The 15,418-nt window shown below is 41.3% G+C and overlaps 1 protein-coding gene across 1 annotated transcript in view; it reads right to left on the bottom strand.

Annotated features, from left to right (window-relative positions):
• Positions 1-14,416, bottom strand: part of LOC120396915 (sodium channel protein type 5 subunit alpha-like) — a 148,134-nt gene extending 133,718 nt beyond the window's left edge. Inside the window, exons 1-2 of the mRNA XM_039522144.1 lie at positions 14,402-14,416; positions 13,385-13,559 (exon numbers count right to left, since the gene is read on the bottom strand). The gene's annotated coding sequence lies outside the window, so the exon portion shown is untranslated. The remainder of the gene's footprint in view (positions 1-13,384; positions 13,560-14,401) is intronic.
• Between the last annotated feature and the right edge of the window lie 1,002 nt (positions 14,417-15,418).

Raw genomic sequence — 15,418 nt, 5'->3', positions numbered from 1 at the left:
ATGCAACTGTACTAATTGTGAGAGCAAATTAGACATGCAACTCACTGAAAGTGTTTGCAAGCAGTCCTGAAAAATGTGGTATCAAAATCCTTAAAGATAAACTTCAAGTCTTTCCAGATGGCCTAGACATTAGCCAGAAACATCATAGTAAATTCTATTTCAATAAAATCCATTTTTAAGGATATGCAGTAGGATTGGTTAGCATGAGCTATATCTGGAAAGATGCGAACATTCTGATCATGAAATAAACCACAATTATGTCATGTTCTTTGTCTCACAGAGATACAGGAGTCATAACTAGAGCAAGTAGACTTTATGTGGAAGGCAAGGTTGTAATACTTGAGAGATGAGGTATATGTGGAAAATTTTAGTAAAATATAAGGTATAGTTTCTCAGGTAACATTCAGAAATGGGAGTTTTTCAATACTATGTTCTTTCTCTTCCACTGTTATGTCCAACATTTCCATTTACAATTCTTTGACAGATTTCACGCTTTCAGTGTGGAACTGTATAATATTTAATCAAGAAAACTCTTGGATACTGTAACAGGTATACCTACATTTAAAATAAAAATGAAGAGCTTCTTACTTGCAAACACTGGAATTTCTAATTTCTAAGAGAGATATCTGGCAAAAATGGGATTTTGCAACTTCTGTGGGCATATTAGAGCACAGTAGGTTAAGTGAAATAGAAAGTTCTTCAAACAAAGTTTAATTCACATTTAAAACAAAGCAAATAAAAGATCAAACTGTCCCCCAAGTGGTTTATTCCTTGTAGAAAACAGAAAACTCAGTGATTCTGGTATCACAGAGGTTCCACCCTACTGTTCCGTTCAATGTTGTAGTGGGAGTTGCCTTCAATCCCATAGAACTGGCACAGAGATTCCACCCAATATACATAGTGTCCTGACACTGCAGGGATCCGGTCTATCCACACAACTTCCAGCCTCCTCACTGAACTCTGCTTACCCCTTGGGGGAAACAGGGCTGCTGTACCATGGGGAAACCCTCATAAGTCAAGGTTGGCATAATAAGCATTAATTTAAAAGGGGATTCCTCACCCATTTTAAAGGCTGGGGAATGATTTACAAAAGCATTTAGAGTACATCATCACTGCATCTGGGAGTAACCCTGCTAGCCCCAGCTCCACAGACTTGTGGTAGCAGGGCTCATACTAGCGCACTAAAAATAGCTATATACATGCTGCTGTTGCTCAGCTTCAGAGCCCAAGCTCCAGCCCGAGACCTAACATCAAAGCACCATCTATACAGCTATTTTTAGCATGCGAGTACGACCCCTACACCACCAGAAATCTGTGTGCTCAAGCTGGGAGGTTCATTCCCAGATAAAGTATAGCCTTATGTGATCTGCAGTGATTTATAATTATACAGAGACTAGATTTCAGAGTGGTAGCCATGTTAGTCTGTATCAGCAAAAACAACAATTAGTTTTTTGTAATTTACCTCTGCTGATACTCTCACCTTCTTGTCAACTGTTTGAAATGGGCCACCTTGGTTACATCAGCCTCATTCAGCACTAGAAAAGCGATTTTTCCTCCCTTGTTATTCACCACTTCCTGTCAACCATTGAGAACAGGCCACTTCCACCTTAACTGAACTGGATCGTTAGCACTGACCCCCTACTTGGTAAGGTAACTCCCATCTTTTCATGTGCTGTGTATTTATATCTGCCTATTGTATTTTCCACTCCTTGCATCTAACGAAGTGGGTTTTAGCCCACGAAAGCTTGTGCCCAAATAAATTTGTTAGTCTCTAAGGTGCCACAAGGACTCCTCATTGTTTTTACAGAGACTAGAATAGCTTTTATAATATATTATATTGTGGTTTTCCTTTAAGAGGAAAATTCAAGCCATTTTCCAGTCCACATAACAGTGGAGTCTAATTGTATAAAGTAGTTAATTGGCATCTTTGTCAAAATAAAGAGCTAGTATAAAGGATTCTCATTTCCTTCTATCAGAGAATGAAATAAGAAATTGCACTGATGTAAAATCCAAACTCTTAAATGGATAGTTGGTATTACAGAATAACAGGAAATTACTTCCATTGTAAGTACATATTGAAACCATTCTGTTATATACAGTAATCTTCAGCTAAATGGTCTAATGCACATTTCAAACAACAGGAAAATTTGCTTATCATCTACCTAAGTAGAAGTTCCATTTTTCTCCTCTCAGTGGTCTAACTAAACAATGTTACAGTAGTGACTCAAAGTCAAGTTAGGAAGTGAGCATCACTAGTACCAACTGGGATTAAGTAAATCTACGGGTTTGCCCTGACAATATCAACCATTGGCTGCTTCCTCTTTGAAAGATTTATTTATTGACTTAATCAAATGAAAACACACACATTACTAAGAAACCATTCTAATAGCACCCTCAGGAAAATGTATAACCAAATTGTAGGGCTTTTTTTCCTTTCTTTCTTTTTATGAAGAAGTAAACCACAGAAGCCTGATTGCTCTCTCGCTTGGGTGGAATTATCAGGAGTAACTTCAATTAAGTTAAGAGTTTTATGTGCCTCTATGATCTTCATGAAAAGAGAACAGGCTCACAGTAGACAACATCTGACTTTCATAAAAATTTGGATGGATTTTCATTTTACTATGAAGTGAGGAAAGGGTGGGCAGAGGAAACACTATTTGACCTTCACTGCCTGTGAGATTGGTGGGAAACTGGAGTAACACAGTGGTGAATCAATGTAATTCAAGTGTAAATCAGCATAATCCCAAAGTAAAAGAGTGGGGAGTTAAGCTCTGTACATTTAATTTATATGCTTTATTCATTTTCTATTGCATAAAAGAGGAAAAAAATGACTCCTCCACTTAACAAAATAATGGCCTTGATTCACTCCTCAGTTTCACTAGTTTTACAATGGTGTAACTTCATTTAATTAAATGGATTAATATTGATTCATGTTCATATAAGTGAGAGGAGAATAAAGCCCAGTTTCAAAAAGATTTTAACCAAGACTCTGAGGCCCAGTATAGAAAGTACCCAATTCATATTTCAAAATTAGGGAGGTCAAATCTTCTTGTCCTCATTAATGCTGTAGTTGTATTAAAGTTTCTGTTAGAGCCCTCTAGCTCAGGTGAGGAGGAGGAATAGGAATAGAAAATTTAGGGAGATAAAAGACGACATAAGAAGAGGGAGCAGATACTTTATATTTTCGAATGGAAGAGAGAATACTGTTTACCTTAAATGAAGATAAATTATTTTTCACTTTTATATTAACCAGCCATAAAAGCAGGTTTCCTTCCTCCTTGATATGTCTAATTTGAACTAGTATTTTGTTCCCATGCATATTTTGATTTAGAACTATATGAATATATATTCTGTATCCCTTCCTCCCACTCAGATGCAACAGTATTAATATGAGGGAGTTGGACAGCATTCAATAAGCTCCTTATCTCATAAATATTGTAGTTTCATTTTTCACTCAGTCTGAGCACGGATCACACCAGACACTTTTCCTGCAAGTAAAACCCTCCCTTTGAAATTCTCACCTGTGCACCATTTTATGGTAGTTTTAAAACTAAATATGTAACTAACTCAAATAATGATACTGCAACTGCACCTATGTATTCTAAGCTGAATGTATTTTGGGAATCACATAAGTCCCAACTGAATAGGTAACTATGGGCTAGTTGCTTAGATGCAGTTGGTCTTTCCAGTCTAAGTATTTGTCTCGCATATTAGAGACAGATATAATATGAGAGACACGTATATACACCTCTACCCCGATATAACGCTGTCCTCAGGAGCCAAAAAAATCTTACTGCGTTATAGGTGAAACCGCATTATATCGAACTTGATTTGATCCCAGGAGTGTGCAGCCCCATCCCCCTGGAGCACTGCTTCACCGCGTTATATCCGAATTCGTGTTATATCGGGTCGCGTTATATCGAGGTAGAGGTGTATATGCCAGATCCTGCTCCCACTCAAGTCAAGAGACTGCAAAAGGAATTAAAAATTTCAGAACATAATCCATACAAAATTATGCTACAAAATGATCTACTTCTTTCCAGAGGAAAATCTCATTGCTGTACACCTCTTATACAAGATGAATCAATCATGGATAACTGCAATGACAGTCTATGTGGGAGCTATGCGTGGCTCTTTTTGCCATACTTAACATCCAAGGGCTTGGCTACACTTACAAATTTGCAGCGCTGCAGCAGGGTGTGAAAACACACCCTCTGCAGCGCTGCAAATTGCGGCGCTACAAAGCGCCAGTGTAGTCAAAGCCCCAGCGCTGGTAGCGCGGCTCCCAGCGCTGTCCGTTATTCCCCACAGGGAGCTGGAGTACGGACAGCGCTGGGAGAGTTTTCTCCCAGCGCTGGCGCTTTGACTACACTTAGCGCTTTGAAGTTTAAGTGTAGCCATAGCCTAAGAATGAAATGTTCTAGGTGAGAAAAAAGACAATGAAAAGATAACTGGGCTTTTCTAAAAGAATCAGAGAAGAAAGAGATGGACGGGGCGAACAGAGGCTGCTAAAAGGGAGTTTCGCAAGGGAGTTCTCCAGGTGAAGGAGGAGCAAATACAGCACCCTTGGGGTAAGTGACTGTCTGTAGTGTGTGTTTGTTTGTGTTTGGGGGTTACTTGCTGTGTGCTGAGCTTGTGTTTGTCTGTCTGTCTGTTTGTTTGTTTGAAGGACCATGTGCTGTGGCTGACAGCAGGGCCAGCTCTGGCTTTTTTGCCGCCCCAAGCAAAAAAAAAAAAAGGGGGGGGGGCAGCCAGAGCAGCAAAGCAGGGGAAAAAAAAAAAAAACGGCGTGGCCAGAGTGGCAAAGGGGGGGGCGGGGGGGGGGAACATGGCGCGGCCGGCACGGCAAAGTGTGGGGGTGGTGGGAACAAAACAAAAACGATGCGGCCAGCAAAGCAGGGGTGGTGGGGGGGACAACGGCGCAGCCGGCAAAGCGGGGGAAAAAACAAAACAAAAAACAGGGCGGCCGGAACCAGGGTGCAGGGGGACTCCCTGTGCTCCAGAGTGCGCGCCGGTCTAGTGGAAGGGAGGGGTAGAGGGAGAGAGCGGAGGGGGGGAGAGAGAGAAGGGGGGTGGCCAGTGCTTCAGCAGGGCGCTCGCCACGTGGCCCCGACCGCCGCGCCGCCTGCCGGGAGGGCTCCGCGCCGCTCCGGTCGGCGGGGATTGAAGGACGCGGGCTGCCCTGCCGAGTTTGCTGCAGGGCGCTCCCCTCCTCCGCGCCGCCGCCCCTTACAGGGCGGCCAGAGCAGGGAACAAAAAAAAAAAAAAAGCAGCCGTGCCGTCCTAGGTTTGGGCGGAATGCCGCCCCGTAGAATCTGCCGCCCCAAGCACAAGCTTGCTCGGCTGGTGCCTGGAGCTGGCCCTGGCTGGCAGTTGGAAGCTGTGAGCTTCAAAGGAAGGTTTGAAAGCTAGAAGCCTCTGTTAATTGCCTGAGCCTTAGTCAGTGGGCGGGGCTTTCAAGCAGGCCAGGGCTTTATAAAGCAGTGTGCAAGCGACCAGGGAGCTTTGCGACCAGGGGCTGCTAACAGGGAGTTTCACAAGGGAGTGTGGAAACTACAGTCAAAACATCTTGAGTTAAACAAAACCCTTTCATTAACTAGGAGACCGTGCAGGCAGAAGCCCAGCAGCAGAGTGGGGGCTATCCAGTTTATTGCACTGAGTGCAGCATGTATGATTACCTGCCCTGTGAGTGGGTGGCGTATGTGTGCGTTCAGTGCAAGGAGCTCCTGGCCCTCAGCGACCGCGTACGGGCTTTGGAGGCCAGGGTGGCGGAACGGGAGGAGCTAAGGGAAGCAGAGAGGTATGTTGTTGAGGCTTTCCGGGACACTGTAGAATTGTCCCATCTCCGGTCAGACAGCCGGAGAATGAAAGGCCCAGGGAAGCAGAGCAGTCAACGGGAGCAGAGGGAAACCTTCCCATAGTTGGGACCCTCCTTCCAGATGGTGTTAGGGTATCCTCTCACACTGAGGTTACCTCTCCGGGGGAGGGAACTCCAGTCACTAGGAAAAGGAAGGTGTTAGTAATGGGAGATTCGATTGTTAGAAACATAGATAGCTGGGTTTGTGATGACCGGGAGAACCGTATGGTGACTTGTCTGCCTAGTGCAAAGACTGCAGATCTCTCGAGGCATCTGGTTAGACTTATGTGTAGTGCTGGGGAGGAGCCGGCGGTCATGGTACATGTAGATACCAATGACATAAGGAAAGGTAGGAGAGATGTCCTGGAGGCCAAATTTAGGCTGCTAGGAAAGAGACTGAAATCCAGGACCTCTATGGTGGCATTCTCAGAAATACTCCCAGTTCCACGCGCCGGGCCAAGTAGGCAGGCAGAGTTTCAGAGTCTCAATGCGTAGATGAGACGATGGTGTAGAGAGGAGGGGTTTAGATTCATTAGGAATTGGGGAAACTTTTAGAATAGGGGGAGCCTATACAGGAAGGATGGGCTCCACCTAAACCAAAGTGGAACCAGACTGCGGGCATTTAACATTAAAAAGGTTGCAAAGCAGTTTTTAAACTAGGAGATGGGGGAAAGCCGACTGCTGCAGAGGAGCACGTGGATCGGACAGACACTTCTCTTAGAGCAGAGTCTATTGATAGAGATTCTCTAGGTTATAGTCAGGAGCAGAGAATGGAAGAGGATAATGTAAGGGCCAGATCAGACGAAAAACATTCACATAAAGAATCAGACACATCAGAAAAGGGCAGACAAATAAAGAGTGACAAGTTTTTAAAGTGCTTGTACACAAATGCTAGAAGTCTAAATAATAAGATGGGTGAACTAGAGTGCCTCGTGTTAAAGGAGGATATTGATATAATAGGCATCACAGAAACCTGGTGGATGGAGGACAATCAATGGGACACAATCATTCCGGGGTACAAAATATATCGGAAGGACAGAACAGGTCGTGCGGGGAGCGGGGGGAGAGGCACTATATGTGAAAGAAAATGTAGAATCAAATGAAGTAAAAATCGTAAGTGAATCCACATGTTCCATAGAATCTCTATGGATAGTAATTCCATGCTCTAATAAGAATATAACATTAGGGATCTATTATCTACAACCTGACCAGGACAGTGATAGTGATGATGAAATGACAAGGGAAATGAGAGAGGCTATCAAAATTAAGAACTCAATAATAGTGGGGGGGGTTCAATTATCCCCATATTGTCTGGGAACATGTCACCTCGGGAAGAAATGCAGAGACAAAATTTCTCAATACTTTACATAAGAACATAAGAACGGCCGTACCGGGTCAAACCAAAGGTCCATCTAGCCCAGTATCTGTATACTGACAGTGGACAATGCCAGGTGCCCCAGAGGGAGTGAACCTAACAGGCAATGATCAAGTGATCTTCCTCCTGCCATCCATCTCCATCCTCTGACGAACAGAGGCTAGGGACACCATTCTTACCCATCCTGGCTAATAGCCATTTATGGACTTAGCCACCATGAATTTATCCAGTTCCCTTTTAAACATTGTTATAGTCCTAGTCTTCACAACCTCCTCAGGTAAGGAGTTCCACAAGTTGACTGTGCACTGCGTGAAGAAGAACTTCCTTTTATTTGTTTTAAACCTGCTGCCTATTAATTTCATTTGGTGACCCCTAGTTCTCGTATTATGGGAATAAGTAAATAACTTCTCCTTATCCACTTTCTCAACATCACTCATGATTTTATATACCTCTATCATATCCCTCCTGAGTCTCCTCTTTTCCAAGCTGAAGAGTCCTAGCCTCTTTAATCTTTCCTCGTATGGGACCCTCTCCAAACCCCTAATCATTTTAGTTGCCCTTTTCTGAACCTTTTCTATTGCTAGAATATCTTTTTTGAGGTGAGGAGACCACATCTGTACACAGTATTCGAGATGTGGGCGTATCATGGATTTATATAAGGGCAATACTATATTCTCCATCTTGTTCTCTATCCCCTTTTTAATGATTCCTAACATCCTGTTTGATTTTTTGATCGCCTCTGCACACTGCGTGGACATCTTCAGAGAACTATCCACAATGACTCCAAGATCTTTTTCCTGACTCGTTGTAGCTAAATTAGCCCCCATCATATTGTATGTATAGTTGGGGTTATTTTTTCCAATGTGCATTACTTTACATTTATCCCCATTAAATTTCATTTGCCATTTTGTTGCCCAATCACTTAGTTTTGTGAGATCTTTTTGAAATTCTTCACAATCTGCTTTGGTCTTAACTATCTTGAGCAGTTTAGTATCATCTGCAAACTTGGCCACCTCACTGTTTCCCCCTTTCTCCAGATCATTTATGAATAAATTGAATAGGATTGGTCCTAGGACTGACCCTTGGGGAACACCACTAGTTACCCCTCTCCATTCTGAGAATTTACCATTAATTCCTACCCTTTGTTCCCTGTCTTTTAACCAGTTCTCAATCCATGAAAGGACCTTCCCCTTTATCCCATGACAACTTAATTTACGTAAGAGCCTTTGGTGAGGGACCTTGTCAAAGGCTTTCTGGAAATCCAAGTACACTATGTCCACCGGATCCCCCTTGTCCACATGATTGTTGACCCCTTCAAAGAACTCTAATAGATTAGTAAGACATGATTTCCCTTTACAGAAACCATGTTGACTACTGCTCAATAATTTATGTTTTTCTATGTGTCTGACAATTTTATTTTTAACTATTGTTTCAACTAATTTGCCCGGTACCGACGTTAGACTTACCAGTCTGTAATTGCCGGGATCACCTCTAGAGCCCTTTTTAAATATTGGCGTTACATTGGAAGTTAGCTAATCATTGGGTACCGAAGCCGATTTAAAGGACAAGTTACAAACCTTAGTTAATAGTTCCGCAACTTCACATTTGAGTTCTTTCAGAACTCTCGGGTGAATGCCATCTGGTCCCGGTGACTTGTTAATGTTGAGTTTATCAATTAATTCCAAAACCTCCTCTAGTGACACTTCAATCTGTGACAGTTCCTCAGATTTGTCACCTACAAAAGCCAGCTCAGGTTTGGGAATCTCCCTAACATCCTCAGCCATGAAGACCGAAGCAAAGAATCCATTTAGTTTCTCCGCAATGACTTTATCGTCTTTAAGCGCTCCTTTTATATTTTGATCATCAAGGGGCCCCACTGGTTGTTTAGCAGGCTTCCTGCTTCTGATGTACTTAAAAAACATTTTGTTATTACCTTTGGAGTTTTTGGCTAGCCGTTCTTCAAACTCCTCTTTGGCTTTTCATATTACACTCTTGCACTTAAGTTGGCAGTGTTTGTGCTCCTTTCTATTTGCCTCACTAGGATTTGACTTCCACTTTTTAAAGGAAGTCTTTTTATCTCTCACTGCTTCTTTTACATGGTTGTTAAGCCACGGTGGCTCTTTTTTACTTCTTTTACTGTGTTTCTTAAATTGGGGTATACATTGAAGTTGGGCCTCTATTATGGTGTCTTTAAAAAGGGCCCACACAACTTGCAGGGATTTCACTTTAGTCACTGTACCTTTTAACTTTTGTCTAACTAACCCCCTCATTTTTGTATAGTTCCCCCTTTTGAAATTAAATGCCACAGTGTTGGGCTGTTGAGGTCTTCTTCCCACCACAGGGATGTTGAATGCTATTGTATTATGGTCACTATTTCCAAGCGGTCCTGCTATAGTTAGCTCTTGGACCAGCTCCTGCGCTCCACTCAGGATTAAATCTAGAGTTGCCTCTCCCCTTGTGGGTTCCTGTACCAGCTACTCAATGAAGCAGTCATTTAAAGTATCGAGAAATTTTATCTCTGCATTTCGACGTGAAGTGAAATGTTCCCAGTCAATATGGGGATAATTGAAATCCCCCACTATTATTGGGTTCTTAATTTTGATAGCCTCTCTAATTTCCCTTAGCATTTCATCATCACTATTACTGTCCTGGTCAGGTGGTCGATAATAGATCCCTAATGTTATATTTTTATTAGAGCATGGAATTTCTATCCATAGAGATTCTATGGAACATGTGGATTCGCTTAAGATTTTTACTTCATTTGAATCTACATTTTCTTTCACATATAGTGCCACTCCTCCCCCTGCACAACCTGTTCTGTCCTTCCGATATATTTTGTACCCCGGAATGATTGTGTCCCATTGAGTGCTCTCATTCCACCAGGTTTCTGTGATGCCTATTATATCAATATCCTCCTTTATCACAAGACACTCTAGTTCACCCATCTTATTATTTAGACTTCTAGCATTTGTGTACAAGCACTTTAAAAACCTGCCCCTGTTTATTTGTCTGCCCTTTTCTGATGTGCCAGATTCTTTTTTATGTGACTGTTTATCATCTGACCCGGCCCTTACATTATACTCTTCCGTCCTCTGCTCCTGACTATAACCTGGAGATTCTCTATCATCAGACTCTCCCCTAAGAGAAGTCTGTGTCCGATCCACATGCTCCTCTGCAGCAGTCGGCTTTCCCCCATCTCCTAGTTTAAAAACTGCTCTATAAATAACTGCTTCTTGGAGTAGCTGGTACGGGAACCCACAAGGAGAGAGGCAACTCTAGATTTAGTCCTGAGTGGAGCGCAGGAGCTGGTCCAAGAGGTAACTATAACAGGACCACTTGGAAATAGTGACCATAATACAATAGCATTCAACATCCCTGTGGTGGGAAGAAGACCTCAACAGCCCAACACTGTGGCATTTAATTTCAAAACGGGGAACTATACAAAAATGAGGGGGTTAGTTAGACAAAAGTTAAAAGGTACAGTGACTAAAGTGAAATCCCTGCAAGCTGCATGGGCGCTTTTTAAAGACACCATAATAGAGGCCCAACTTAAATGTATACTCCAAATTAAGAAACACAGTAAAAGAACTAAAAAAGAGCCACCATGGCTTAACAAGCATGTAAAAGAAGCAGTGAGAGATAAAAAGACTTCCTTTAAAAAGTGGAAGTCAAATCCTAGTGAGGTAAATAGAAAGAAGCATAAACACTGCCAAATTAAGTATAAAAATGTAATAAGAAAAGCCAAAGAGGAGTTTGAAGAACAGCTAGCCAAAAACTCAAAAGGTAATAACAAAATGTTTTTAAGTACATCAGAAGCAGGAAGCCTGCTAAACAACCAGTGGGGCTCCTGAATGATCAAGATACAAAAGGAGCACTTAAAGATGATAAAGCTATTGCGGAGAAACTAAATGGATTCTTTGCTTCAGTCTTCACGGCTGAGGATTTTAAGGAGATTCCGAAACCTGAGCCGGCTTTTGTAGGTGACAAATCTGAGGAACTGTCACAGATTGAAGCGTCACTAGAGGAGGTTTTAAAATTAATTGATAAACTCAACATTAACAAGTCACCGGGACCCGATGGCATTCACCCAAGAGTTCTGAAAGAACTCAAATGTGAAGTTGTGGAACTATTAACTAGGGTTTGTAACCTGTCCTTTAAATCGGCCTCTGTACCCAATGACTGGAAGAAAGCTAATGTAACTCCAATATATTTCCTTTTATCAAATTATTTTTTTAAAGTTACACTCCTGTAAAATTCATCATCTTTTAAATACAGGATAATAGGAATGCTCTTTATGGGATTACAGTAAATGACTAGTATAAGTACACACTGGAACCATTTGGTTACACAAAGGAATCTCCAGCTCTTTAATGGACTAATGCATGCCGAAATGTAATGGGGTAATTTGCTCAACACCTACTTAAGAAGATGACTCTGGGGTGTCCGAATCTTCCCTTCTCAGGGGTCTGATAAAGCAATATATTGCAAACATGAAAGCATCTGAGACACTTTGATAGATATTGTTAAGATGAAGCCAGTGCATAATTAGACTCTGCTAAAAGAAATGCCTCCAACCGCCTCTTGGAAAACATTCCTAAAAATCATTTTTAAAACCAACAAATAAAATGGAAGATATCTAGGATTTGTTTCAGCATTCATTTTACCCTCTTTTCTGATGATATCCAGAACTTTACTATTTTTAACTGATGGAACTAGAAGATTGTGACCTGTTGAGCTATAAGGCCTGTTCTTGTTTCTGAAATTTGTTAGGTTCTTAACACTAAAAATATCTGTACTTTGTCAGCAACAGTCATTTTCCAACAAAGCTGTGTGAAGTCCTGAGTTACTATTTAAAACTAATATTTCTATCCTCACCAATGTTGAGTCAATTTGAATTTCTGGTGATTTGAAGGCTCCATTACATTTCAACAGGGACCATTCATGAGAGCTATTTACTGGAGTTTAAATCTACGGCAAATCTCTCTCTATCTGTATATGTATATAAATACACCTCTACCCCAATATAACATGACCTGATATAACACGAATTCAGATATAACGTGATAAAGCAGCGCTCTGGAGTGGCGGGGTTGCACGCTCTGGTGGATCAAAGCAAGTTCGATATAACGTGGTTTCCCCTATAACACGGTAAGGTTTTTTGGCTCCTGAGGACAGCATTATATCAGGGTAGAGATGTATATACACACACTATGCACATGTGCATGCACACACATATACAGATACATTTACTCTTGTTTTTCCAATTAAATAGCTTATTAACTGGACTATACTTGATGATGGGGAAACTTCCAAAGAGTTAGAGTTCAGGCACAGATAAGCATCTAAGAATTGAATGCTTATCTGAATTATCCTTTTAAAAAAAAAATACAGCCCCAGCACCACAAGCCATGTGACTTTTCCTCACTAGTATCCACGCATTATTATCCCCTTCTATCTAGTGTCAGGTCTTCTTGAAATGATTGGGTGGCCCTGTGCTTTTCTATTGCCCTTTAACATCTGGTCTCAAAAAGCAAGGTCCTCCAAAGGTTTTCAGGGTCCACGCATTGATACTGGATTGCTATATGCAGCTGGTAGGAGTGCTGGTCCTGCCATCAGAGAAATGACTAGTAAGTCTGTAAGTCTCCTTGTAGGATTTTTGAGGGAGGCCTCTCCCCTTTTCTCAGTGTTTGGGGACAGTGAGATGCCATCTTTCCTCCTCTCAGGTGATCAAGGACTTAAGAATTAATCATTGCATTTCATGGGACACTTTAAGATGTAAGAGGCCAGGAACAGTAAAACGCTTCTATGATCTCTAGCTCCAGAAAGTGGAGTAAGTGAGTAAGCTGCCTTCCCTGCAAATATCGTGACATGGGGATCTGGCCTTATTCTATGGCCTCGAGAAAACCAAGCTCAATGTAAGGGACAGGTACTTACCACATGAAAATGTTCACAATGGCCTTCTCTCTCCTCATGTTTATCAGCCACATTTTAATTTACGTATTGTAGTACTGTATTCAGCTGAATATCAAATAACTGAGAATATTAAATAGTACTCAGCTGAAGAAGAACTAAAAACTGTGGAAAACAATAAATAATAAAATCACAGCTATTATTTTACCTTTACTGCATGATATTAGTTATTCTTCACTTACCTTTTCTGGAGTTGGAAGAAAATAAAGATCACATCAGTGGTACTCTGAAACCACTCGGTGACAGACAATCCAAGCATTTATAAAGCACTTATCACCGAGGTATCCAAGTGCCTCTCACAAAGAAATTTGACACAGTGTTGTAGAAGCTGATTGAGGACTCTTGCCAAGGCTTTACCTGGATTAGACAGACAGGAGATCCCTTGGTAATTTGCACACACTAATCCGTCACCCTTTGTATTATATAGAGGGAAGTGAATTGCATCTTTGATATCACTTGGCATGGTCTCAGATTCCTAAATGGATGCAAACAACTATTGAAGACTGTGCATAAGTGCTGTTTAGCCACAATTATTATTATTAAATAATGTATTATGTGCTTATTGTTATGCTTTAGGTGCTTATGGTGAGCTGAAGCAACAATCTGAGGATTTGACTGAGATTAAATCTGCCCTTCTGATGGAAGATGAGTCACACTGCTCCCCCTAAGGTCATCAGAGTCCAAGGTGCCTACCACAGGGGTGTAGTAGAAAGAGAGCGCCTGAGACATGAGGCCTGGTATAAAAAGCTTTATACAACTTATCCATTGGCCTTAAGTGATGCACAGGATGTTGTGCAGACTCTAGGTCCTGGCGTGAATTTCACACAAAGAAGGGAAGGTACAGCAGATAAGGCCCAAACAGAATCAAGCCCTGCTAATATCAATCAGATTTGGCACTATCCGATACATGAACCTGGCAAAAACATGGCTGGCCCAAATAGTTTACACGCTGAAAGATGTTACTACTAAAGATTACTTATAAGTTTTGAAAAGTTTGCAGATATTACAAAATTTTAAGCAAAACTACTACTACTTTGTAAATATTGACTGAACTCGAACCAAATCTAATTTTCTGCATTACAGATTTGAATCAAATATTCCACAAAATTCCACAGGACTCTGTGTCTGAATGAGGCTCTGATGTCTTATGCAGCATTTATATTGCACCATAAGCTTACACAGTGATTTACACAACGTACCAAGATACATACAGCCCCTTCCTGAAGAGTTCACATTATAGCAGTACCAGCAACTCAAATCTAAATATAGAAAAAAATAGAAAAGCAAGGGATCATAAATTTTACATCAAATTAGAATGTAACAGGTAAAGATTTAAAAAAAAAAAAAGCAAGCAACTTGTGCTTTAATAGAAAGAAACTCAAGAAATTTCAAAAGTTGAATTAAAGGGTGAGACTAATTCCTTTAACTACAGCATTTCACTCCCTTCCAGCATTTCTTCAAAAACTTTGTGGTTTCTTCTCTATGCTTTTAATTTATTTTTTTCTAACAATCTACTAAACAGTCTCATTCCTGTAGAACTTCTCTTCAACAGCATCATATCCAAATGTGTCTCTGCAAACACTAGTCCCTTCTGATCCTGACTGGACCAGCAACTTGTCAGTTGGTCAACATGAGTACTTGGGGTCCGGGTCCCAGTTTCTCTTCTGTCCCTTCAAGAGTTTTTTTACAGCAAAACAGATAGTTGCTGGTGAACTGAATGCAATTAATTTGCTTTGCAAAAGAATTGCTCTGATTCTTCTGGTAGACCTAATGGTCAGATTCTTTAGTCTGGTTAAAATGTGCTTAGCATAATACCACAAGGTTCATGGGGATAAGGTGAGTTTATGTCACTGTTGCAACCTTAGGGTTCGCCAGAGACCATTTCAGCCACTGATGAAACTTAGGCAAGCTATCAGTTGTATCTGGCTGCCTATGGCCCAAAAAGGCTGCTATGGGCAGCTGGGGATCCATGAAGTGCAGAGAAGTTGTACCCATGCCCTCTCTTCCCTGGTTATATGAAACAAACAAAAGAAACCCTACTAAGGGACTAAATTTACGTCTAAACAAACCTAAACAACTCTTGAAAAAACACGAGCTAAGAACTATGACTCAAAGAGAAACAGGAAGTTCTAACCCTTGCCAGACAGTGAGAAGAAAGAAAGAGTGAGGAAGAGAGCTGATGGCATGATGATGTAGCATGTGCACTACTCCAACAG

This window comes from Mauremys reevesii, linkage group 2 (assembly GCF_016161935.1).
Source record: "Mauremys reevesii isolate NIE-2019 linkage group 2, ASM1616193v1, whole genome shotgun sequence".
Lineage (NCBI taxonomy): Eukaryota > Metazoa > Chordata > Testudines > Geoemydidae > Mauremys > Mauremys reevesii.
The sequence above is the reverse complement of the archived record's forward strand: the minus strand, read 5'-3'. Positions and strand labels throughout refer to the sequence as shown.